At 44.4% G+C, this 26,172-nt stretch overlaps 1 protein-coding gene across 10 annotated transcripts in view; it reads left to right on the forward strand.

The window, feature by feature from the left end:
- Positions 1 to 1,455: 1,455 nt before the first annotated feature.
- Positions 1,456 to 26,172, forward strand: part of MYO1B (myosin IB) — a 142,050-nt gene continuing 117,333 nt past the window's right edge. For 2 of the 10 annotated variants that reach the window (XR_014517631.1, XR_014517632.1), the window contains exon 1: positions 9,848 to 10,056. The gene's annotated coding sequence lies outside the window, so the exon portion shown is untranslated. Of the gene's footprint in view, positions 2,960 to 9,819; positions 10,162 to 26,172 lie in introns of those variants that run through there. The other 8 variants (XM_083467660.1, XM_083467665.1, XM_083467661.1 and 5 more) reach the window with 7 other exon arrangements.

Raw genomic sequence — 26,172 nt, forward strand, 5'->3', positions numbered from 1 at the left:
ATAGTCAGATGTAGGTTCACAACAATAAGATTCAAAAACTGTATGTGATTCCATATCTAAAATTTCAGTCTGCTGACAAAATATTTTCCAATAATAACTGTACCACTGAAATGAAATAAAAAGATATGGTTGCACAAAAGAATGGCAACCCGTTGGTGATAACTGCGCCACCCAGATGTTCTTTGGGGAAAATGAAAGTCGAGTTTCAGCTTATTAAGGCTTTTTCAGTGGTGTATGCAAAAAAATGTTTGTATCAGTCTAATGTGATTTTAGTGATATTTAAATTAAATGTTTTATCGTTGTCATTATTTATGTATCACCCTGGGATCCTTCTGGGTGACAGGCAGTTTATAAATGTAAATAATAATTTCACATTAATAAAGCAAATTGACATGAAGTATGTATTCAAATGGCTATTTTGTGACCAGATGTGCACATTTTAAATATGAATTTTATATACAGTTGTACCTAAACCCAGAAGTGAGTGTTCTGGTTTGCGAACGTTATTTGGAACCCGAACATCCAACGTGGCTTCTGCGGCTTCTGTTTGTCTGCAGGAGGTTCCTGCAGTCAGTCAGAAGCTGCGCTTCGGTTTCTGAACGTTTTGGAAGTCGAATGGACTTCCGGAACAGATTCTGTTCGACTTCCAAGGTATGAGTGTGTGTGTGTGTGTGTGTGTGTGTATAATTAATGTAGAAAAGTATTTGAATGGACTTATTAATGAGCACATAACACTGACTAGAAATAGAATATCCACCCACCTCTACTTCTGATTGATTAAACACCCCCCCCACCTGTTCAAATTGAGATTGCTATGAATACAAACTACCAGCAGAGGTCTCATAGCACCATTATTCCACACTGACGCCGATGGCATTCTTAAGGACTGCACCATTTCAGACTGAAAGACAGTTGAAACTGCTTTGTGAACGCTGTGTTGTTTAAAGAATTAAAAAATCCCTGTGAGTGGAAAAGTAACATGTCAATGAGAAATATGCTAGCCCTTTTATTACAGGTTTACAGTTGTGTGGAAAAGGCTTTTTGTTGTTGGATATATATCTACGGCGAAGCATTAGAAACTGCTATCCCCCAACCTCCACCTTTGGTCTAAATTAGCAGGTTCATTCTACTCTCTCAGAACTGCGCCATCTTCCACTTATGCTGCCTGCATACATCAGTCCTTGCATTACTCGAAGTAGTGTAGGTGCTGCTTCCCTCAGGTGTTGCTGTGCTAACATGTAAAAGCTTGGCAGCACCTGGTGCACGGTAACAACTGTGGTGGTGCTTGCCATTCATTTTAAGCGATCCAATGGGAAGGGCCCACATTCTTGCTCTTTGCCATGAACTACACTTCTCGTGGGCTACTGTGGTGAGATGGGATGAAGTGAAAGAAGGGCTGCTCGCGTGTCACTTCAACAGTATATATAGACTCTGATAGCCAATGTGAAATGCGTCACGTGCTAATTTTCTGCTCATTTTCTGCACAGGTGTTTAAGGTACAGAAGCCTTCGAGGAAAAGAAAGCTGACAGCCCCAGATCAAGGCTTCTGAAGCTGATGAAGTCAGTGATGGCAGCACACCCTTGAAATTAATTGACTACCGGTACTTGCTTAATCACTCACCTGACTGATATTATGAAATGTCTTAACACTATCTATACTCAGGTATGTAGGCTCTGTTTGTTTTCACGTCTTCACCTTGGGTTTCACAAGATATCGCTTGAGGAGCTTGAAGCGGCCGTCGTGTTTGGTCTCGAGCCTTCCTGTGATACTGCAATTCACCTTTGCTCATATTCAAATGAGAATGACATAAAAGGGTTTCATCGAAGTCAGCAACTTCAATGATTACTTCATTTTCCCAGCTGTCATTGTGGCCCGTTGAATAATTTTGTTACACACAGATCTCAACAAAAGAAGCAGCAGGAGCAATTTTGCATCTGTTGCTGCTAGCAACTCTGGAGGGGCAGCAACATTGGAATTAACTATGTGGTTTAAGCTCCTAGATTGCCAGTTGGTGCCCCTGGCAAGCTTTTAAGCTGCTTGCCCAGGGCTTCCTATCAATAGGGCAGGTGGGCAGTGTTAAGACTCTGGACTTAATGGTCTTCTTGTTGGTGGGGATTCGTGGACTTCTTCAGGGTCCTGTGCTAATGGCATCAAGGTCTCGTCCCAGTAAAGGTAGCAGAATTTGTGCTGGACCTTTCATTTTTAAAAGATCAGAATGACAGTAGGCATCGTTTCTGTAACAGAGCAATCCAAAAGCATGACCCAGAAACATTGCACATCACATAGCTGGTCGCACTGCACTCAGAAGCACGTGCCCCAGCCTGCCACTGTATCACTCAGCTGTGATTCATATGAGATTCAGGATGAGGGACACATCCAAGTGCTAACAGCAATCTTGTCTTTGTGATGTCACGCCTTTCCTAAGTTTAAATTGCCTACCAATTTGCTCTACTGTAATCTTGCAAAATTGTTTTAAACAGAGCTCTTGACCATGTTAAGGTTAACTGATTCCCCTGACTTCATTCCCCCGCATGGAGGTACATTTTAATTTCCAAACTGCATTTTATTTGCAGAGGTGTTGTATTCTGTCAGCCTCAGATCTATCACTTTCATTGGGTGAACCCAATCTCTAGAACTATGACGGGGCAGGGGGGGGGAGTTTTGCTCTATGCACTCTTGGAATAGCATTTATATTTTATATTCCCTATTTTATATCATTTATATCCCTTCCGGTCTTCTTCCGTCCTTGAAACTTCATCCTCTATTCATATGGAAAGTGTTCCAACTCCTTGATCATTTTGATTGTCTTTTTCTTCACCTTTGTCAGCAGCAAGTTTTATATAATATTTAAGGCCTCAGTGATGCTGGAGGAAGGCAAAGATGTCTGGAACTTGATCCCGTCAATGAATCATCCGTGGGGAAGCCAATCTACCTCAGAAGAGGCCATTTCCATCTGAGGTGGGTGTGTTGTGTATATCCTTAAGAGTTTGTATGAAGTAAATGCTGAAAAGCAAAGTCTCTCTCTCATATGAACTGACAACCAGACAATATTCATCCTCCCAGCACCCTTTGCAACAGCGAAGCAAATGTTCTTGGATCGTTTGCTAACATTACAGCCAGCTAGTTAATCAGGTGTAACATGAAGCTTTGACATGATTTACAACATGCTGGTAGCTTGTACTGTAACTGCTTTGTTCTGCTGTACGTATTGTATAATAGTGTTAAGCTGTCCTTGGACAAGGCTTCATTGTAAACATGCTATCTAGCTCAACTGGGATATCCTGTAAAAATATTATAATAAAAACAGATTCTGACATCACTGTAAAGAGCCAGTGTTCCCTCTGCCCAGGACTCAAAAAAATACACTCAGCTACTGTCTGTAAAGAACATTAAATGCGGTCATTTAACCCTGATAGCACTGAGCTGGTTGCCTTCTCAGAAAAATTAACTTCCAATTGGTTGGACCTTCAGCCCCCCGCCCCCACCCACCACTGGATAGTTCTCTGGGACAATGCTGAACTTCCACCAATCAAATCTGAATGTTCCAGTCACTTAAAATCTCTGGAAAGGCCTTTAGCTGCACAATACAAGCGCCAATGTTGGCAAATGTACCAGAGTGTCAGAAAGAATAATGGCGAGGAAGTTAGCATTCCATGGGCTAAAAGTACATTGTGGAAGCAAAGCAAGGCATTGTTTTAAAGTTATTAATTCACCAAGGAAGGTTGTTCCACTTCCCCAACAGTTTAATCTTCTCATAATTACATTGCTCCTTCGAATGACTTTCTGGCCAAAACTCAAATAGCCACCTTGGCCAAGGATCGTGAAATCCAGTGTCAATAAAGTCATTTATTTCCTTTATTAGGATAGATTGGCTGAATTCCTTAATTTCTAGCCCCCACATCTCATCATGTTATATTCCATTTCTGCCCCATTCATACCCCATAACAACTTGGAAGGGCAAGGCATTGCTGTATCTGTCTGTAGTAACTGTTTCCAATGCAGCTTCATCTGCCTGATGCATTGTGATGTTGTCGTAGGTCAGCTCAACATGCCAACGCTTGTTGCAGTGGGTCACAAGATTGCATTTGTGTGGCGAGTTTGTATGAAATTCTAGGTATTCATTGGCAGTCACATAGAATCATGTTGAAAGGGACCCTGAGGGTCTGTGTTTCATTTTGGACAATGAGGAACAGCAGAGACTGGTGTCTTTATGATATATATAACCTAAGCCTAGGATGGAGGGATCCACAGCATTTATACCTCAAGAGGTTCTGCCTTTCTCAAGAAGAGTAGCATTGGATTCAAACAGACCCTAGCCATGGCTCTCTGATTCTCTCTCTCCAGCCCGTTACTTCCTTCTCTGTTGCATAACTCCTAACACTCACCTATTCTAAAACCCATAGCTTCCCTTTGTCTGTCTAGTGAAAGGGGCCTCACCTATTTGTAGCCTCACACTGAATTCCTTTGATGCTTTGTGTTCTAATGACTCGTAACCTCATGCAGGATGCCAGCCTGGCTTAATTAGTTCTTAACACAGGCTTCCTCAACCTCGGCCCTCCAGATGTTTTGAGACTACAGTTCCCATCATCCCTGACCACTGGTTCTGCTAGCTAGGGATCATGGGAGTTGTAGGCCAAAAACATCTGGAGGGCCAAGGTTGAGGAAGCCTGTCTTAACACATGTCAATTTCTTGGGATTTATAAGTGTCTAATACATGTTAAGATGTATTAAGCTAGTTTTAGAATTTAATTAAGGCTGGTGTGTTAAAACTTGGTGTTAGACCCATGTGCTAAGATACATGGGTCTAACAACCAATTTTAACACACCAGCCTTAATTGAATTCTAAAACTAGCTTAGTCTGAAATTTAGGGTGTCTTGCACAGGGTTTTTGCTGCAAAACAACTGCAACAGTTTGGCACTAGTTTGGAGGGGATCCCTAATTATTCATAGTTAATGTTAGTTAAGAACCCGATGTTTGAAGTATCAGCTGCTCAGTTTGTGGGGAGCTTCAAACCAAATACTTCAAACCATCTAATAGGTATGTATGGTTCCATAATCATAGGTTAATATTTTGTTAACATCAAAAGTCAAGGCTAGGGTGGGAGTGAACATACACACACACCTGACTTCTAAAGTTGGTAGGATGCACTCATCGCCTTTTTCAACTCCCATAATTATGTTACATGGTTTGTCCACCCACGCTTGCGTAGGCTTGCAACCTTTGTGCAATACAAACTTTTCCACATCATGGTGGAAAGTTATAGAGTTCAAGTTATAGAGTTCAATTAGAGTAGACTAACTGCTTGGTATTAAGCCTCTCTATTTAAATGCAACTCCCACTGATGTCAATGAGGCTTCCTTCCATGTAAATAGTATACAAAAGTTGGGTGCCATCCCCACTCTATGCAAGGTTCCAAGGAATTTCAGGCACCCAGTCAAGATCTTTGTTCCTTTGGAGAATTGAGACACAGCAGAGACTGTTGAAGGTTTAAGGAATATGGTTTGTTCACCTATTTACACCTTTAGTCTGCATGGAGGGAGTCCAGATCTTACAGCAAGGTTATTTCAAGAAGGGCTTGTCCCCCACAGCAGAGCAGCCGTGGAGTCCAAGGCATCTCTCCCAGCCAGCCTTCAGCCGGTCTGCCCAAGATGGATCCCATTCTTTCTTCTTCCCCCTTCTTCCCAGAACACCCTGCTAAAAACTCTCTTTTCCTGTCCCCTCACGAGCCCAACCCCAAATCTCTGTTTACACCTCAGGGCCAGAAGGAGGACAGTTCTCTTTCATTGCCAATGACTCTCAATGGCCCTGTATTCCTTCTTGATGGGCCTAGATTGGCCAGGTCATTTTGCATAAGTTAGTTTAGGAATTCCTCTGGAGCTTGTATTTCTCCCTTCACATTCCAAATAATCAAAATCCTACCATTTATTAATTTCTAGGGTTTAGGAGGATTCCATCCAAATCTATAACAATAGATATTGCTACAGTGGTACCTCAGGTTACATACACTTCAGGTTACAGACTCCGCTAACCCAGAAATCGTACCTCGGGTTAAGAACTTTGCTTCAGGATGAGAACAGAAATCGTGTGGCGGCGGCGCGAGGCCCCATTAGCTAAAGTGCTTCAGGTTAAGAACGGACCTCTGGAATGAATTAAGTACGTAACCAGAGGTACCACTGTACTTTATAGCCCAATCTTATGCAAAGTCAGGCAAGCCTCTAGCTGTTGAAATAAACATGCTTAGATTTGCCTAATACCACAAGACCTTCTGGTTGGACCCACATAGAGTTGCAGCATTAACGCAGGAACCAGGAGTTTTTTGCTCTGAACAAGCTACATAGCAGGCAGGAATCAGTTCAAGAAGCTGGGGTTCTCCTTGCTAAAACTTCCATCTTCTTGCCACCAACGTGCTACCCTTTAATTATTACTGCCTGTTGGCAGCTGTTCAAGGCACGGCACCGCTGCCCATAAAAAACAGTGGCAGCCTTCCAGCATGCTTCAGAATGTTATGGGATGTTGCCCCAATGCCCGTGTAAGGGAGGAGTGGATTTGCTGGAAGTGCTACAATAGAGGTGTATTTGTCAGCCAGGGTCGTAGATTTTATTCACAAAATTTCCCTCCATGTGCACGAGGCATTCTGTTTTCAGAACAAAATTTCCTTTTGGCTGCCTGCTGAATATATTGGAGTAGGCTTGGTGAACTAAAAGTCATAGTCTCCAAAACGTTCGCCTGTAAAATGCTCAGGGCAGGTCAACAAGTACTCTTGCTCACCTTTACAACAAAAGTGGCACCAATATTAGCTTCTCTTCTGCGGCAAATGACAACAAATGACCAGGTTGCCTGAAAGGCTGCCTACCATTGTTAAGAGCTAAGGTCACTTAGGTCATGGGGGAACTTTAACTTGTAGCACCACACCCTACAGAGTAACATGGGGTGGTGACGTGAAAATAGGAAGTTTCTGTCATTGCTCCTGAAGTGTGGAATGCCCTTCGCTCTGCCATAGGTGAAGTATCATCTATCAGTTGCTTCAGACAACTTGCAAAAAATGCACCGGTTATTCCTGAATTCTTGTATTTACTTGTCAAGCTGCCTTACTCTTTTTATTGTACAGTGGTACCTTGGTTCTTGAACTTAATCCGTTCCAGAAGTCTGACTCCCAAAACAGTTTGAAAACCAAGGCGCTGGAGCTTCCGATTGGCTGCAGGAACTTCCTGCATCCAATCGGAAGCCGTGTTGGATGTTCAGCTTCCAAAAAACCTTCGCAAACCGGAACACTCATTTCCGGGTTTGCGGCGTTCAGGAGCCGATTTGTTCAGGAGCTAAGCCGTTCGACCACCAAGGTACCGCTGTACTGTTTTCTTGTTTTTATATTCATTCTGTATGCTGCTAGGGATTTGAAAAACATTAAGCAGCGTGGAAATGCTTCTAAATAAATAAATAGTTGGGTGGGAGCAATTTTCACCAGCATGGGTCAAGGAGCAAAGGTTACCCCATTGTACTTGCTGGGGTCCTAATCTAGATCCAGCCGCTCACTGTGTGAGTCCTAAGATACAGGCCATTTCTTTAACACAATGTGCAGGTTGAGGTGGCCAGCATCCAGAAATGCGGGAATCTGATAAAAGCAATTAGAGCCGGATGTACATGGTCGAAGTGTAGACACTTAAGATGTTAACTAGACCAACACTGAGGGAAAGCAAGTGTTCTGAGCCCTTAGTCAGAGGTTTTATCTCAGAATACATCGTTCTTCTGGATGCCCTCCTTGTCAGAAAGAAAAGTGCAATTATTCTCTCAGAGGCTGCCATTTGAAGTGAGTCTGTAGAGCAGCAGTCAATAAAGCAGCCACTGTGTCTTAAAATACATTTTGGAGCCTTTCCCATAGACACTGGAACAGGGGCCTACATGTAGGCCAGGTTGGCCTCTGCCAAGGATGGAGGTCCTGTGGGGAGGGCACAATGTGCCTCACCAATTTGGCTCAGAGTGGCTAGGAGCCTGCCCGCTGGTCTGCACACTCCCTGGGCCTGGGGAAGTGCTGGTACAATTCCTTGTCAAGGGTGCAAGGGAGCCTAGGTACGCCGCTGCACTGTAAACAGAAGTGCAGCCATCCTGGACCTGGTAAAACTAGACTACAATCTTATTGTGAGTTTCCTGAGATTTCCTCTCTTTGCAGAAGGTTTAAATTTGTCCGGGCAATGGGTTCAGCCCGGGCATAGCAGCCAATTCCTAGGGGCAGAGGTCCCTTCAGCCCCCAAAATAAAATATCTGAGTTAGCTGCCCCCACCCCGCAGTTGATGAGCATTGCGATTCCAATGGGTGTGTGCCACATATTGTGATCAGTTATGCAGGGTGGGGCTTACCTGGGCTCCCTGCAATATTTTATTCAAGTTTGCAGCTGTGGGCCCAGGTGTCCATCAGTGCCTGGACAAAATGTGGGAAAGGTGAATAGGTGAGAGCACCTCTGAGCAGGTGCAGAGTGCATTTCCTCCCATGACCTATTGAGAAACTACTAATGAGATTATATGAGCAGGACTCCTGAATGTAAACGGCTGTGTTTCTTGAGCCTCAGCATCTCCCAACATGAGGAAATTTAGAGGGAGATGCCATATTATGGTTTGTTTGTGTTTGTGTATGTATGTGTGCTCTGGAGGGTAGGACTCGAACCAACAGCTTCAAGTTACAAGAAAGGAGATTCCAGCCAGTGGCGTAGCGTGGGTTGTCAGCACCCGGGGCAAGGCAAGTAATTTGCGCTCCCTAACCCGTGGATTTGCGCCCCTTAACCCTAACCCCCAGATGTTGCACCTGGTGCGGCCGGCCCCCCCTGCACCCCCCACGCTACGCCACTGATTCCAGCTAAACATCAGGAAATACTTTCTGAGGGTAAGAGCTGTTGGACAGTGGAACGGTCCCCCTCCAGAGGTTGAGCAATCTCCTTCCTTGGAGGATTTTAAGCAGAGGTTGGATGGCCAGCTGTCATGTATGATTTAGCTGAGATTTCTGCATTGCAGGGGGTTAGACTAGATGACCCTGGGGGATCCCTTCCAGCTGTACGATGCTATGATTCTAAGTCGCATGGAAACCTTCGGGTGTTGACAGAATATGCACACCTCGCAGACTTAAACATACGTATAGAATCAGAGAACAAGGAGAACATATGTTTGAAAAAGATTGGAAAACGTTTATGGAATAGACGGGAAATGATTGCGTACAGCTGAAAACGCTGGCAGCACTGAGATACAGTAAATTCAACAGTGTAAACAAGTTTGGATGGATGCAATAAGGGAATACTGAATGGTATGGCTTTTGTAAAATACGCAGGGATTTATGATCTGTAAAACGAAGCACGGAAAGTGAAGAAGGGAAGTCACTGATATCTTAAGGACGTGGAATGAGCATTTTAAACTGTGCAACAGAAAACGTAATAGAAATTATATACGAAAAGAAGAAGAAACCTTCGGGTGACAAGGACTATGAAGTCCAATGAATGAATGAATGAATGAATGATCAAAATAAAAAATTCCTTCCAGTAGCACCTTAAAGACCAACTAAGTTAGTTCTTGGTATGAGCTTTCGTGTGCATGCACACTTCTTCAGATACACTTCTTCAGATACACATGCATGCACACGAAAGCTCATACCAAGAACTAACTTAGTTGGTCTTTAAGGTGCTACTGGAAGGAATTTTTTATTTTGACTATGGCAGACCAACACGGCTACCTATCTACTACTGAATGAATGATGTAAACTTCTCCCCGCGCCCGCCTCAGCCGCTGGGCGGCGCTCCCCACCGGTTCGCCTTTGAAGCCGAGGCGCGGGGTCCGGGCGTCTCCGCAGCGCCCACCCCTCCTGCCGGCCGAGGGGCGTGGCCGCCCTGGCCGCCGGCTGTTTCGGCAGCGGCTTCCCTTTGGCTGGCGGGAGAAGCCGGGACGACCTCTCTCTTCTCTCTCTCTCTCTCTCGCCGGAGGGAGGTTTCTCCGCCAGGCGCAGAGGGCGCGCGTGCCGCGGAGAGAACGGGAGGAACCGAGCGCCTGGAGCTGCTCCCGTCGGATCAAGAGGGGGAAAGGTACGCCAAGAGGCGCCCGTGGAACTCCCCGCGGAGCTGCTTGGGGGGGGGCACCCTCCTGCCCGTCCCCTCGGGCGCTGCTGCTGCTGGATCGCGCGCCTCCAGGTGCCCCGCCGCTTTGGGGGCGCGCGGGGCTGAGTTTGGAAGGGGATTGGAAAGCGGAGTGGTGGGGGGGGGGGCTTTGGGTTGCGTGCTGGTCCAGTGCTGCTGGGTCAGGGGCTTTTGGAGAGGCAGTGCGACCCCCCCATCCACCCACCCCCCGCTCTGGGTGGCGAAGGGCTGGCTTGGGGAGGGACTGGCTTGGAGATCAAAAGGGCGCATTTCCCCCCGACGTGAGGGCAGGAGGGGGGGCAGCTCGTGTTGCTTAAGGGAGGCTGAGAGGGAAGGGGAGAGAGGCGGCTTGGGAAGGGGCGAGGGAGGATGGATGAATTAAGGGAGCTCGAGTGGTCTGGCTGAGGATGGGAAGGACCCTTTTAAAAAAAAAGCCCATCCTGTTGGTCTCGAAGATGGGGGTTAAGGGGGAAAAATGGGGAATCGGGGTTTGGAGACTGAAGGTGGGAATAGGGTGGTGAGGGGAGGTCCTTTGGGGAGGGGGGGTCGCAGGAGATTAGGGAAAGGCTTGTTTGGGGTTTGTGTGATGACGGTGAGATTTGGGAACACGGGCTTTCGAGGGATTGGGTATGGAGGCAGCGTTAGGATAGAGAGGCTACTTTGGCTCTGTCGGGGGATGAGCAGAGGAACCAGGATTTGTTGAGTTGCTGTATGTGTGGCTGCTGGTCTGTGATCCGGATCTGCGCTTCTTTGGGACAGGGCACCTGGGAAGTAGGTCTAAATGGAATTCGACTAGGTCATTACACACCCACTTTTAGCCTTTCGCCTCCCTCCCCCTTCTTGAGTTTGATTTCGAAAGGAACTCTTGGAAACATGTTGCCAGGGCGCAGCGTTTTCTAGGAGCAGAGGGGGACTTAAAGTTTAAAGCCACGCGTTTGGTTTTCTCCGGTGAAGTTGGATGGGGGCATTTGTAACCCCTCTTGTGAAATCGGTTCTCTCCTCCTGCATCTCTTCTCTTCCCTGCCTGGTCTTTGTTTAGTCTCAAGGACTGGATGCGAGAGAGAGCGCCTTTCTGTCCTTCATGTATGTGTGGCGCCTGCAGAGGGATTGAAACCAGATTCTGTGACTGCAGATTTCAGTGTGTTTAAGCCCTGGAGCCACTAGGGTGCCCATGTAACTCTTTGTCTTTAGAGACCTTTTGTCCCAGGCTTTGGACATCTGTGCCTTGTGGAGGCAGGGCGGGGGACTGTTCCTTTTGTTTAAGAATCCAGAGGTAGAATTTTTTAGCTGCAACAAGTACTCTGCTTAGCAGCAAAGCTGCAAGATGGCATTAGGTAGAGGCAAGCTGCTGCTCTGCCTCTCTTCTTGCGTTTACTACAATTGTCACCTTATTTATGAACAGAGGCTTTGTGCCTTAAAACAGCTGTAGAGGAAACAGAAAATCAACAAGTGAAGCTTTTTTCTGCCATAGAGATGCAGTGGTGATAGGAAAAAACCACGACCTTTTTTCAGCATATTTTCAGCTGTTCAAGTTTTCAGTTATTTAGGAAAGCAAATAAAGAAGGAAAAACAATTCTTGTTGCATTTCTGGCTTTATTTATACCCCCTCCCCTTTTCATAAAGGAGACAAGTTGCCATTCAGAGTAAATTTCTTTGCATGGTTCATTATCAGAGTTATAACTATGTTCCTTACTTGAGAAAAGGTGGCTCATGTTTAAGGGAGTGCCTGAGTGGGAAAATCATATGGAAATAATTGTTGAGTTCATCAGTTGCACAATAGGTGACATTGTCCTAGAGTACTTTTTCTAAAGGATTTTTCTCTACCTCTCATACTAGTGTTGAAATCATCAAGGCAGGCTTGCAAATAAGCCCACAGAGATTACTAGCCGATCAGCTTGTATACCTGTGTGCATTTGGAATTTGTCACACACTGGAGCATGAGTTGGGAGGTGGGGGAGAAGAACCAACCACCTTCTAGTTGAGGAACTCTTCCAGGAGTGGGGAAGCTGTGGCCCGCTAGATGATGCTGGATTCTCCTATCAGCCTCATCCAGCATGACCAATGGCCAGGGATGATTATGGGAGTTGTACAACACCATCTGGACAGTGACAGGTTGTCCTCCAATATAGGCTGTCAAGATAGTGGTTATTCAGAAGTTATCTTGGCCCCTGGTTGGGTGCTCAAAGTACTCTGCTTTGGGACACCATCATCCTGTGAACATATGTGAACATAGCTCAGTTGGTTGGAGCATGGTGCTGATAATGCCAAGGTTGCAGGTTCAATCCTCGTATGGGACACCTGCATATTCCTGAATTGCAGGCGGTTGAACTAGATTGATATGCAGAGCGGGGCAATGAGGAATCTATAGTAATATGTAGCAAAATGGCAGCTTGCCTTAGACAACTGATGGGCAGTAGGGCTGGGCGATATCTGGTTTTCAACATTGTGATATATCACCAGCTAATCATTGTAATATATTGATATATCACAGTGTCTGAAATAAGTATGGAGCTATGTAGAGGCATTGGCTGGCTTCATGGGTATTACCACATTGTGATTTTTGCATAGCATGCACACACAGTGATTTGCAATATATTGCCAGGTCAAAAATTAGGAAACCGATATCACAATATGGACTTCAAACTAGTTTTGTATGATACATTGCTATATCACCCAGCCCTAGGGGACTTGTCTGTCATAGTTGACTTGTTGGAGTGAGGGGGAGACAGTAACCAGCTGATGAGCAGAGACTTGAATCCTCCTCTTTCCAGGAGTTTGCTTCAGCAGCGCGTTCCCCACAGGGAACTAGCTGATGAAGTATCACCAAACAGGACTGAACGCCATTCATCAGCTGATGAGTGGAAACTTCAGTTCTGCTCTCTGGAACCAGTTGAGCATGGTTTAACCCACCCCCTCAGCTGATGAGGGGGCTAAACGCCAGTTCCCAGCCAAACTGAGCAGGATTACAGTGGTGCCCCGCAAGACGAATGCCTCGCAAGATGAAAAACCCGCTAGACGAAGAGACTCGCGGAACGGATTATTTTCGTCTTGCGAGGCACCACTGTATACTATACCCCTTTCTCATCAACGGATGAGAAGGGGGCTAAATTCTGCTTCTTTGGGGAACTGGTGGAGGTGACGCCATTCATCTATTGGAGTGGTATTAGCTGATTGGTGGGCATGGGTTGGGGAAAATGGTTTGCTGGGCCAAATTGGTCCCCCCTGGCTGGTGGACCAAAGGTTCTTCATTATAGGGGACGTGGGTGGCACTGTAGTCTAAACCACTGAGCCTCTTGGGCTTGCTGATCGGAAGGTCAGCAGTTCAGATCTGCGCAGTGGGGTGAGCTTCTGCCAACCTAGCAGTTCAAAAGCATACCAATGCAACTAGATAAATAGGTACTGCTGTGGCAGGAAGGTAAACAGCGTTTCCATGCGCTCTGGCCTCCGTCATTGTGTTCTGTTGCGCCCGAAGCGGTTTAGTCATGCTGGCTGCATGACCCGGAAAGCTGTCTGCGGACAAACGCTGGCTCCTTTGGTTTGAAAGCGAGATGAGTGCCGTGCCCCATAGTCACCTTTGACTGGACTCAACTGTCCAGGGGTCGTTTACCTTTTACCTTTACTCCCGGTATATAGGAACAGCTGTAAAAGCTGATGGCATGACTGCTCTGGTGGCATTCATTGGGGCTTTGATAGCTGCTCCAATATATGCAGAAAGTTTCACAGCCAGCCCACTTTGCTTTAGAGTGCTTCGATTTGGAAGAGGTCTTAAGCATCTTGCTTTGGTTTGGGATTTGGGGTTTGCCCAAACTGGATCCACAACCCAGTAGCTGTTCAGTTTAAACACGTATAGTCTGATGTTGGTCTTGCAAGCACTAGGGGGTTGACTTTTAACAGATGGTCTGAACGGGCTAGGCTGAAATCATTGTCAGTGATGGGTGTCATTTCACTATTGAAAAGCAAATGGGATGAGTAATTGCCTTGCAGCTGTATTTATAGAAAAAGGGTTGTGAATTTTCAAGAAAGCAGGAACTTTTGGTATCTAAGCCATAAGGGAAGATGTGAAATGTAAATGATATTCTAGAGAAGATCAATTATTAAAAGTGCTTAGATTAACTCAAGTGTGTCATCTCCAGGCACAATTTGACTCCATCTGTCATGAATGTCTTGTCTGCAAGCTTATATTGAAGCCTGGTGTTTAAGGATGTGCTTCAATATTTTAAAGTTGGGGACCAGAGCTAATGTTTTAAAATACGTAGAATTCATTTCTGTATTCACAAGCACTTTATTGATGAATGAGCTGAAATGTATTTTATCAGTGCAAATAATGGGGCTAACAAATATAACAGTTTGAACTGAGATGTGCACCATATTTCCTTTGCCTTCTCAAATAACCCTCGTGGATGCAGTGTTTTACTAAATGTTATTGATTATTTGCTCTGGGATGCTGGCTCCAGTGTCCCATTAAAGCCCTGTCTTTGATTTGGAAAGTCCTTGAATTAAATTGGCATACACAATATGAGGGTAGCATACCTACAGAGCTTTTAGTAAGCACTAAAGCTGCTTGACAGAGAAAGCCATAACATTTATGGCATAAATCAATGGCTGTTCTTTAATAATTCAGAAATAATTACATTAAAAAACACACACAAATGCAACAATATGTGGGTGGCCACCAGTATTATCTAATTTTCTTCTTGTTAGAGTTTTGATCCATTTCCAAGAAAGTTACTCAGCTTACGAGTTCCTCAAAAGACATGGAGGTGGAACGTGTAAATTCCTTCAGTTTTAGAAGTGAGTTGATGCACGCATCTCCATCCTTTGTATTTAACACTAGTAATTACTCTGCAACATTTTATGTTTCTGCAAAATGCAATAGTGAGCTACTCATCTGACCCCCCCCCAATCATTTAGTCATTTACTTCAGCCATTTGGGCATGTATGCTAATTTTCATTCTTACTCCACAAGCATCTTAGTCATGACCCACCCTGATATTCCTTCTCTCGGCTTATTTTATTTGTTAATGTTTTGGGAATGTTGGGAGGATTCTGGGAACCACACTTTGGCTTAGGTGACTTTTCATGCCCCCTACCACCCTTGCTTAGCAATTCTAGGATCACTGCCTTCCTGAAACTATGTAGAAATAGTTTTTTCTTGTTCCCACAAAATTGCAAAGTCAGGCAGGTGAACTGTTTGAGTCATGACCCTTTCCTTCCATATGCCAGACTACCATTGTCTGTGAATCTAACAAGGCTCTAGGTGACCAGCCCTCCATTATGTGAATCATTGCTTTGTCAAATCCTGTTTCAAAGGAGAGGTTTTTCCCATAATGGTCTCTGTTGGTCTGGCACATCTGCAGAGTAGGGCAGTTAATAAGCTGATGCTCACAGAAAACTTCCTGGACAGCATACTTTTAGTCCCATCGTGGTTGTCCATGTATACAGTGGTACCTCTGGGTAAGTACTTAATTCAATCTTGAGGTCTGTTCTTAATCTGAAACTGTTCTTAACCTGAAGCACCACTTTAGTTAATGGGGCCTCCTGTTGCTGCTGCGCCGCTGCTGCACGATTTTTGTTCTCATCCTGAAGCAAAGTTCTATACTTGACTTCATTCTATGCCAATAATATTAATAATTTCAGTGCTATATGTTAGTCTTTGACAAAAGAAACAACTACAGTGGTACCTTGGGTTAAGTACTTAATTCGTTCCGGAGGTCCGTTCTTAACCTGAAACTGTTCTTAACCTGAAGCACCACTTTAGCTAATGGGGCCTCCTGTGCCGCCGGAGCACGCTTTCTGTTCTCATCCTGAAGCAAAGTTCTTAACCCGAGGTACTATTTCTGGGTTAGTGGAGTCTGTAACCTGAAGCGTATGTAACCCGAGGTACCACTGTACATTAGTGGTGCTAACAATATGTATGTTGCTAAGGCTGTTTTGTTAATGTTAATTGCTGTACACGCAACCCCCCCATTTACGCGGGGGTTACGTTCCAAGGCACCGTGTGTTTAGTGAAATTGCATACATTTGAAACACCATTGGAAAAGTCCCTGTTTCATCCCTGCTCCTTTTTGTGATGTTTTCCGGTCACTTTCGGGTTTGGAGCAGTGTGTGTGTGTGTGTGTGTGTGTGTGTGCGCAGTCATGCACATATTGAACACATGTAAATTGGGGGTTGGGTTTGCCTGTATGTGAAAATTTGACTTACTACCCTTATCTTACTCTTCCTTAAATTTCTCAGTGCAACTGAAATAACTTCCCTGGAAAAAAGGGAGGTATTTATTTTAGGAGTTTTTGTGTTACATAAGTGGTGCAAAGGAGACTTGAACACTTCAATGGAATGTGCAGAGCGTTGTTGTTTCATGCATTCTTTAGCCAGAATTGTTTCTCTTCAGTTCTGTATAGAAACTCCCCCCCCCACACTTGTAGTGCTAAGTTTCTTTTGGCAATTGTAGGAGTCCTCATATATTACCATGCAGGAATCATGTGGGATTGGAGATAACCCTGTGCTTGTATGATTCTTTTTGAAATGTAATACATGAAGAATACAGAGCTGTAAAAGAAAGAAAGACATGCCCCAGAATCTCAAAGCAGAGTATTGAATAGTGACCTTAAACAAGCTGCATTTCCGTTTGTCATTGGTTGCATCAATTGTGCTTTTGCAAATTTACCTGATGCCTACTGGCTCATGACACAGTTCCAGTGTGGTTTTATGTTATCCATCTCAAGGTCTCACCCTCAGATCATAGTCTTTAAGCAGTAACAGTGTGAAAACAATTCATATTTTGGTGACATTTATTGCTTAGGGAGAGGGATCAGGCATGAGCTTAATGTACTGTGGTTAAATTGCATTAGAGTCATTAAACTGAAATTGCATCGGAGTCATCTAAATGAAACGCTTATCACAAAGGAAACCATTTCTAGGTAGACAAATTCTAGCTATGCATTTTTTGTTTTATGTTGGATTTCCAGGGTGGGGTGTTTTTGGGTTTTTTGCAGTGTACAGTGGTACCTCGGGTTAAGTACGTAATTCATTCTGTAGGTCCGTACTTAACCTGAAACTGTTCTTAACCTGAAGCACCACTTTAGCTAATGGGGCCTCCTGCTGCCGCCGCACCGACGGAGCACGATTTCTGTTCTCATCCTGAAGCAAAGTTCTTAATCTGAAGCACTATTTCTGAGTTAGCAGAGTGTGTAACCTGAAGCGTATGTAACCTGAAGCGTATGTAACCCGAGGTACCACTGTACTTCACATCTCTCTTCAGTGCTGTGACGAACTAATCAAGGTCTCAGTAACTGGGCAGAGGGTATAATGGATTAGGCAGTCCTTAAAGTTTCCTAAACCCAGGTTGTTGTGGTCCATGTAAATTAATCATAGAATTGTAGAGTTGGAAGGGACTCTGAGGATCATCTAATCCAACCCTCTGCAATTCAGGAATATGCAGCTGTCCCATACGGGGATCGAACCTGCAACCTTGGCATTATCAGCACCACGCTCTAACCAACTGAACTTGAACTTGGCCCGATAACACCAGTGCTTAAAGGTTGTACTGACTGCCCATATGTTATGTGCTGCCGGTTGTCTGTTCCCATCAACTGGAGCTGGAGCTCCAGACCAAGTGCAAGGGTAGCCTCTCATAGAGTGCACTGCAGTAATCAAGTCTTGAAGTTACCAATGCATTAATTACTATGGCCAGGCTATTCCTGCCTAAGAAGAGCCATAGCTTGCGCACTAGCCATAGTTGGTAGAAGGCACTCCTAGCCACTGAGGCTTTTTGACGAGTGTTAGAAATGCAGATACATAAGCTAGGTGCCAAATGGCTCCATAGCGATGCGGGTGGCGCTGTGGTCTAAACAACTGAGCCTCTTGGGCTTGCTGATCAGAAGGTCGGTGGTTCGAATCCCCGCAACGGGGTGAGCTCCCGTTGTTTGGTCCCAGTTCCTGCCAACCTAGCAGTTCTCTTCTCATGAGGTGGCCAAAGTATTGGAGCCTCAGCTTCAGGATCTGTCCTTCCAGTGAGCACTCAGGTCTGATTTCCTTCAGAATGGATAGGTTTGATCTTCTTGCAGTCCATGAGACTCTCAAGAGTCTCCTCCAGCACCATAATTCAAAAGCATCAATTCTTCGGCGATCAGCCTTCTTTATGGTCCAGCTCTCACTTCCATACATCACTACTGGGAAAACCATAGCTTTAACTATACGGACCTTTGTCGGCAAGGTGATGTCTCTGCTTTTTAAGATGCTGTCTAAGTTTGTCATTGCTTTTCTCCCAAGAAGCAGGCATCTTTTAATTTCGTGGCTGCTGTCACCATCTGCAGTGATCATGGAGCCCAAGAAAGTAAAATCTCCCACTGCCTCCATTTCTTCCCCTTCTATTTGCAAGGAGGTGATGGGACCAGTGGCCATCTTAGTTTTTTTATGTTGAGCATCCCTGATAACCATGCTGTAGCCAATGGTATTAAATTCCACCAACAGCTTGAGAAGCAGAGATGTATTTTCCCTCTTCTGATCTCAGTAATGCGACAGCTTTGAAGCATTATGAAAACTTGCAAACTGGACAGCCAGAAAAAAGTATGCATAACTGCAGCAAAACCTATGTTACCTAGATTTTCAGATAATTGGAAGCAATCATTGGTAGGAAAACTTTAGTCTAAATCCCCCAAGTCCAGGGTTAGCTAGGATCTGAATCGAGATGCCTCATTTACTTGGAGATAAGAATAACACGCAGCAGAAATAAGTAATTAAGAAATAGGCATTTGAGACATGACTCAAGTAATTACGTTTCCCGCTAGAGATTTGCAAAAGGCTGGAAGAATATAGGAAAGTGTGGAGGGTCTGTTTTCAACAAGGTCCTCTGAGATCATCATGTTTCTGAGCATCAAGGGGAAAGAATCTCCTTATACCCCTTTCATATATCATATTTCTTCAACAGCAGTAAGTAATAGCACCAGAGTTTTTTGCTTAAGAATATGAATGACAAAACTGGAAGATGTAAACCGGAATTTAATCCAAAGGATGTCTCCCTTCTTTTGAAGATTTGTTTTTTTTTAATCACACTTTGATGGGTATCACACTTTCATGTTTGTCTTATCTAGCCGCTTTATTACCCTAATTTGAAACTGATATGCATAAAAAACCTTGAAGAGTAGTTGCGAATTCTGAAATATTAGGTGGAAAAATGAATGCTTTCCTTGTAAGTTGTCTAGGTACAGTCGGTTTTTTTTTTTAAAAAAACCAATAACACACGTTACATTTGAAGTCATAGAAGTTCAGCAATTCCTTTGTTTTTGAGTCCTTTCTAGATTTGCAGTTCCGATGAATAGCTCCGTAATCGTATTTGGGGATGGCCAAGTCACACGACTGTTTTGTTATGGAGAGATAGAAGTTGCCTTTGTTGTGTGGAAGGATCTCTCCCATGATGACTGAGGACCAGTTGCTGTGCTCCCACCATCACATAACGTCTCCGCCTGCAACATCTCTGTGTTGACCATGGACATTGCACAGGGGAAGCCTATGCTTGTAATGCAGAATGTGTGCTGGAACTGGGTACAAAATACAGTGGTACCTCTAGTTACAAACTTAATTTGTTCCGGAGGTCCATTCTTAACCCGAAACTGTTCTTAACTAGAGACGTGATTTCGCTAATGGAGCCTCTTGCTGCCGCCGCGCCGCCGGCACACGATTTCCGTTCTCATCCTGGGGCAAAGTTCTCAACTCGAGGTAACTCTTCCAGGTTAGTGGAGTTTGTAACCTGAAGTGTTTGTAACTTGATGTACCACTGTACTGTGGAAGGCTATGTGCTCTGAGCTCAATGTGCCTAGGCTTCTGCTACACACATATTGGCACTCAGTGTGTAGGCAGTGGGGATGGGGCCAGCACAACCTCTCCTATTCATAGAGACACCTTCATGTGATTAACATGTTAAGTGGAGCTATGGGTGATGGAACCTTCTCCTGAATGGGCTACCAGCCCAGGCTGATGAGCCCCATTTATCCCTCACTTCCCTCTACAGCACATGCAGAAACTGCTGTCTTGACCATTGGACCTACTCATCCACTCAATTGCCTGTCTTCACATGCAGGGGACCTCTGATCCTAAACCTCCACTGCCTTGCAGGATATCTTCAGGAGAAGAAAAGGCCAAGGAGTAAACCCTACATAAATCCAGAGTATGTAGGGTTGCATGGCATCTTGTATGCCTCCTTCCAGCAACTCCTGGATCCAAGCTGGTGCCAAACGTATTGCTCTGCTTTCCTTTGGACCACATTAATGAGGCTGAGGGGTGGGAGGTGGATCTTGTCATCTGGGCAGCCCAGGGCCTCCATACACGCTACCCAGGCTTGTGCCCCAGGGTGGTCACTTTGGTGCTGCTAATGTCTTCACCCCCGGAGGCACACTCCATTGTCTCTCGAGACAGATGGATGCCAACAAGGTGATAGAACAAGTGAAGGGAGCTCAACGTTCCCTGGTTGTTTCTGCTATACTTTCAGATTCTAACCACAAGCATATTTGTAGCTGCTGGGATATCAGTCATGCCATGTGTCTGTGGGCAAGATCACTGCAGTCTTGGGAATGAAAGCTGTTGTAAGGTTGCTATGGCTCTTGACTCATCAAAATCCATCCTGATCATTCTCTGCTCCACCATAGTGAAGCCGACTTCCTCTTACCCCCAGTAAAGGTAAAAAGGTAAAGGACCCCCCCGACGGTTAAGTCCAGTCAAAGGAATCTATGGAGTTGGGGTGCTCATCTCGCTTTCAGGCTGAGGGAGCTGGTGTTTGTCCACAGACAGCTTTCCGGGCCATGTGGCCAGCATGACTAAACCACTTCTGGTGCAATGGAACACTGTGACAGAAACGAGAACACACTGAAACGCTGTTTACCTTCCTGCCGCAGTGGTACCTATTTATCTACTTGCACTGGTGTGCTTTCGAACTATTTTGGCAGGAGCTGGGACAGAGCAACGGGAGCTCACTCCATTGTGGGGATTCGAACCGCCAACCTTCTGATTGGCAAGCCCAAGAGGCTCAGTGGTTTAGACCACAGCGCCATCTGCATCTGACAGTAGAACTGGCCAGAAGGCAATGTTGCGCCTACCAGCTCTGTATTTCTTAGGTGGCATGAGACATCCAAAGGTTTTCACCTGGCCCCATGACTTGCCTGTCTAAGGACCAGTTTTCTCTCACCATCCTTTACCTCCTGCTCACATGTCTGCATAAACAGCAGCTTGCTCAGTGCTTGCTGTCCCATGGAATAGTTTTAAGATTAGTGGTAGACAGGAAATCTCTTAGCTGTTTGGCTGAAGTTAAGAGCATATAGAATTGCCGGCTCTACTGATAGTAGCAGGAAGCTTCTGATGTGATTTGTAACAGGTATGCTGCTTTTGCTTCCTTAGGCAATTATCCAGCCTTATTTGCATGGCACGATGCCATTAATTGTGCTAGCGTTGCTTGCTTTGATTCCCCCTGGCGTGTTATTCTCTGCCTTTGCTCTGGATAGAGCAACTGTTTTCTAACTCTGGGTCTGAGCATCTATCCTGTTTTCTTGGCTTGGGTGAGGTTAATCTGACCCCTTTCTTTAAAAAAAACAAAACCAAAAAACCTTTCACCTTCTTATTTGGCCCTGATGATGAAGACTGGTGGAAGTCAGATGGACAAAAGAATTTTGTAATGTCCACAGTTATTTAACATTGCAGTGATAAAAAGTATCAAGTGATTTGAAGTGGAGCAGTTTGAAGCGTGACCTAGTTTGTTCCTAGTAGTGTGCATGTTTAACTGACATTTTTCTTGTAAACACATGCAAGAGATGGACCAGTGTGGCTTTTTATTTCTTTTTTTCAAAAGTTAACGTCTAATGAAGGGGAATTTTGCAGAGTGTTCTTGGAAGGTGTATCAGCTGAGATATTAATCTGTATCAGTACATTTAAGGGTAACTATAAATGTGTACCACTTGTGGAGGCATTTGGTGTACTTTGGCTGAATTTTGCAAAGTGCTTCCCTACTCTGGGCTCCTGGTCACTTTTGACCGGGGTTGTGCTAGTTCAGTTACTGATAGGATCAGTCAATATCTACAAAGGGGCTTGTTAGCTCTGTAAAGCCTAAACTGTTGTGAAATCTACAGGCACATTCTTAAGTAGCAGAAAAGTAACTTTTCTATATGTATTTTTTTTACCCTGACCAGTCAAGTGCTATGAAAAGGACTGAAATGGAGAATATTGGCTAATTTTACTTGCTGTAGACATAGTTACGAGTAATTATATCTGCAGAAGAAAGCTCTGTGTTTACATACTCACATCACTTCTCCCACTGCAGTTGCTTGAAGTTCCGCATGTCCCTGAAAAGAGTGATCTCTGCTTATCAGCTAATTGTTGGGTTGGGAGGTCCAAAGGATGGATGCTTCATGACTTCTACCAGCAAGATTGTTTTTCAGGGTGTGGCATCTTGTGAGGGACACCTTGCTAGGAGTGGGCGGTGGTGATGTGTTCCTCATAATAGTATAAGAAAACTTTGGTTATTGTTATATTATACAATGACTGTTAAAGTTTTTCTAAGACCTCGTTTCTGATGACACACTTGTTGCAATGAAAAATACGTGTATGTGTAAGAAATATGAAGTAGGTATTTAGAAGTGGGTTAGGAGGTAAAGTTTGGAGAGGAACCTTGAAGTGTTTTATGTCTACCTTGGCTGTAAGCAGAATGTGCCTGTGTCTTGAAGTATAGCTGTAAAAAACCCCCAATAATATGTGGAATCATTGCTCTAAAATGCATGAATTGGACTTCAGAAAAATCCTTACCAAGGTGAATATCCCTTTGTTTTGCCTTTCTGCGTGATGTAATTAAAAGAGTTTCATTCGCTCCATAGGACGCACACACATTTCCCCTTAATTTTTGGAGGGGGGAAAGTGCATCCTATAGAGCGAAAAATATGGTAGCTGTCCAGGGGTCCTTTACGTTTAACCCCTCTGTGATTTGGCATGTCAGATAAATCTTCCATTGTCTGTCACTTAGGAACTACAGGGAGGAGAGAAGGCTGGTTGGATATGCAGGACTCAGTGCCTTAGTAATATTGCCAGCCAATACGTCAACCATGTGCATTACTATTCATGCTTATTAGCATGATTCCTGTTCATTGTGTCAATTGACAAGGCAGCAGGCGGAAAAACAGGCTGCCAATCAAGTTTCTTTATTGAACAAGCTGTCTTCACAAAGGTGTGAACACATGCAATCCAGACTTTAGGGCGGGTGGCAAATTAAGTTAGGAAGCAGCGGGATGTCAGCACTCCTGATTATCGTGCTAGAAAAGGCAGGTGTGGCCTGCCCAGTTGTGTGTTTGGAATTGTTGTGGATGCAAGTAGCCCTCGACTGTGTACATTGCAGTTTAATGTTAGGTTTCTGTAAGAAGGATGTTTCACTTAGACAAAATGTGGCAACTTTTCAGTTAAGCTTGGCTAACAGTGTATGCTGACCTCTTGTGTGTTTGGTCCAAATTATGACACCTAAAATAAACAATCCTTTGCTTGGCATTTGTGCTTCTGTTCTGCAACTCTTCTACAAACACAACCTTTGTAACCTAAGACCAAAAAAAGGGAGCAGTCAGCTTAGTTTTAAGGGGGGGAAATACATCTATACTTTAAACTGAAGTGATCTGCTGCTATGGGACGTATTATTTCTTTCTCTTCAGCTACGCTCTTTTAGTAGCAATTTCTCTTTATAAAATTAACTCCTGTCGTTTTCCTCTTTCACTTACAGTGGTACCTCAGGTTACATACGCTTCAGGTTAAGAACGGACCTCCGGAACGAATTAAGTACGTAACCTGAGGTACCACTGTACTTTAGAGGAAATACCTGTCTGACTTAGTAATGTATGCAGCTTAAAGTTCTCAAAACATAACGCTGATGCACATGCCTTCCATAGCAATGACATATCCTTAAAATGTTGACATTTAGCTGGTACCAGGGTGCATTTGTGCTGCGATGAGTTAAGATCGAAAGCTGGAATGCTTCTCATGAATTGTCTTCACAATGAATACCCTTCAGTAGCATGTGGCTGCTACACCGCCCACAGTTTTGCCTGTTCAGCGTGGCCAGATAAAACCTGCCGTGTACGTTTCCCTCACTACATATTGGGTGTACAGTGGTACCTCAGGTTACATACGCTTCAGACTCCGCTAACCCAGAAATAGTACCTCGGGTTAAGAACTTTGCTTCAGAATGAGAACAGAAATCGTGCTCTGGCAGCGCGGTGGCAGCAGGAGGCCCCATTAGCTAAAGTGGTGCTTCAGGTTAAGAACAGCTTCAGGTTAAGAACGGACCTCTGGAACGAATTAAGTACTTAACCCGAGGTACCACTGTATTTGAAGATGACACTATATCTTTGCATTAGGGATCCATGTCTTTGAGTCTCGGCTGCTTCCCCCTCCTCCTCCGGCCTGGCCACAAGGAGCTCAGAAGATTTCACTTGCGTTTGAGATGAATCGCAGCTTGCCGTGTCCTTCAAACTTGGTTCTTAACTATGGTTAGTGGAAACAAACAAGTTTCCAGCTGCAGTTCTCAACTAACCACAGTCAAGATTAACCACAGTTTAGGATTCAGACAACCTCCTAAACTGTGGTTAATGAGAAAGAAAAGCTTCCAATTTCCTTCTGATGCGACTACAAGGAGAGGGGAGTTGGAAACGTGTGAGGCTGAGGCCAAATGTAGCCACTGCATATTTGGGTGGTTCAGGAAACCATCCTATGGAGATCCTTAAATGTTAAGAACGGAAGTAAAGTTTACACAGTTAAAATTATCCCATAGTCATGTGTATTAACATCTTAGTTCCACAGAAGATAAGGGTTGGAGAGAATGTTTTGTCTTCATGATTTGTAGTCACTAAAAGATGAATGTTTTAGCATTGCAAAAGCAACAGAAGCTGTTCCTTAGCATAGCTGACTTAGACAACATTTCAAAAGTGTATGTAGATTTCTCTGCTTGCATTTTGTTGTGTTCACTTTGCAAGGAATTGCTTCTCTACTTCGGGTTCAGTGGGAATTAATGAAGTGGAGTAATGCTTATGGATTGATCTGTGATATCCAGTTTTTATTTCATGACTCATTAGGCTTAGTTTTGCCTTTGCCTGCTTTAGAAACTAGCAGCTCGCACAGTTTTCTTTCAGACTAAAACACTGGGAAATAGAGATAAAAATTCTGGAATTTGTTGTACTGTAGTCTCAAAATCACTATGTAAGCCTCAAGCTTAGAACTTTTACTATGTCAGCCCCCAAAAGTCCAGGATTCTAGTGTTTTTTGAGTTGTGGATGTTCTCAACAGCATTGAAAAGAACCCACTCCATTTCCTTTTGTAGCATTTCTGCCCTTCAGTGATTGCACTGAAAGGTGCCAAAGTATTTCCCCATGCAGGGTGAGGTCTGCTGGTGATCCCATTGACTGGAATCTCACCTGTGTGAGTAATATAGGAATCATGGGTGTAGCCAAGTTGGGGGGGGGAGGGAGGGGCAGCTGCCCCCCAATAACAAAAATATTAAAAATTCATAGCTAGCTGAGGTTTTGACACACACCCCCCGACAAAAGGCCTGGCCCCCCTAACAAAAATCCTGGCTACACCCATGCTTGACCTTAGTGATATTGTCACATAACCAGATCTGATTTGGCTTATAAATATAGTATGATGATGTTCCATTCACTGTGTGATCCCTTGTAGGGTGGCATCATAAAGAAGAAAAGGACTTGGTAATTTGAAGCAGGGCAGATATGGTGGTGTAGCAGCAGAGAGGAAGTAAGTAGGTGCAGGAAAAAGAGGGGTGTGTGTGAAAGGATTGGGGGCGGGGAAGAGAAATTTTTGCTGCTCCCCAAAGCTCTGGTTACAGCTTCAAATTGAAAAGGTCCAGTATTCACTGCAGGGCTCAGAGATGCATGCAGTGATGATCGTAGCAAGATTTCAGAACTTTCAGATTTTTTGTAGCTATTTATTTGGTGTTGGAAGAGACCTCTGGGAAAGGAAAAGGGAAAAATCAATGTTCTGGATGTGTGTGCATGAGTACATGAGTGCATGAGCCCTTCACGGCCTAGGACCCTCGTA

The sequence above is a fragment of the Podarcis liolepis genome (assembly GCF_965112155.1).
Source record: "Podarcis liolepis genome assembly, chromosome: 1".
Classification (NCBI taxonomy): Eukaryota; Metazoa; Chordata; class Lepidosauria; order Squamata; family Lacertidae; genus Podarcis; species Podarcis liolepis.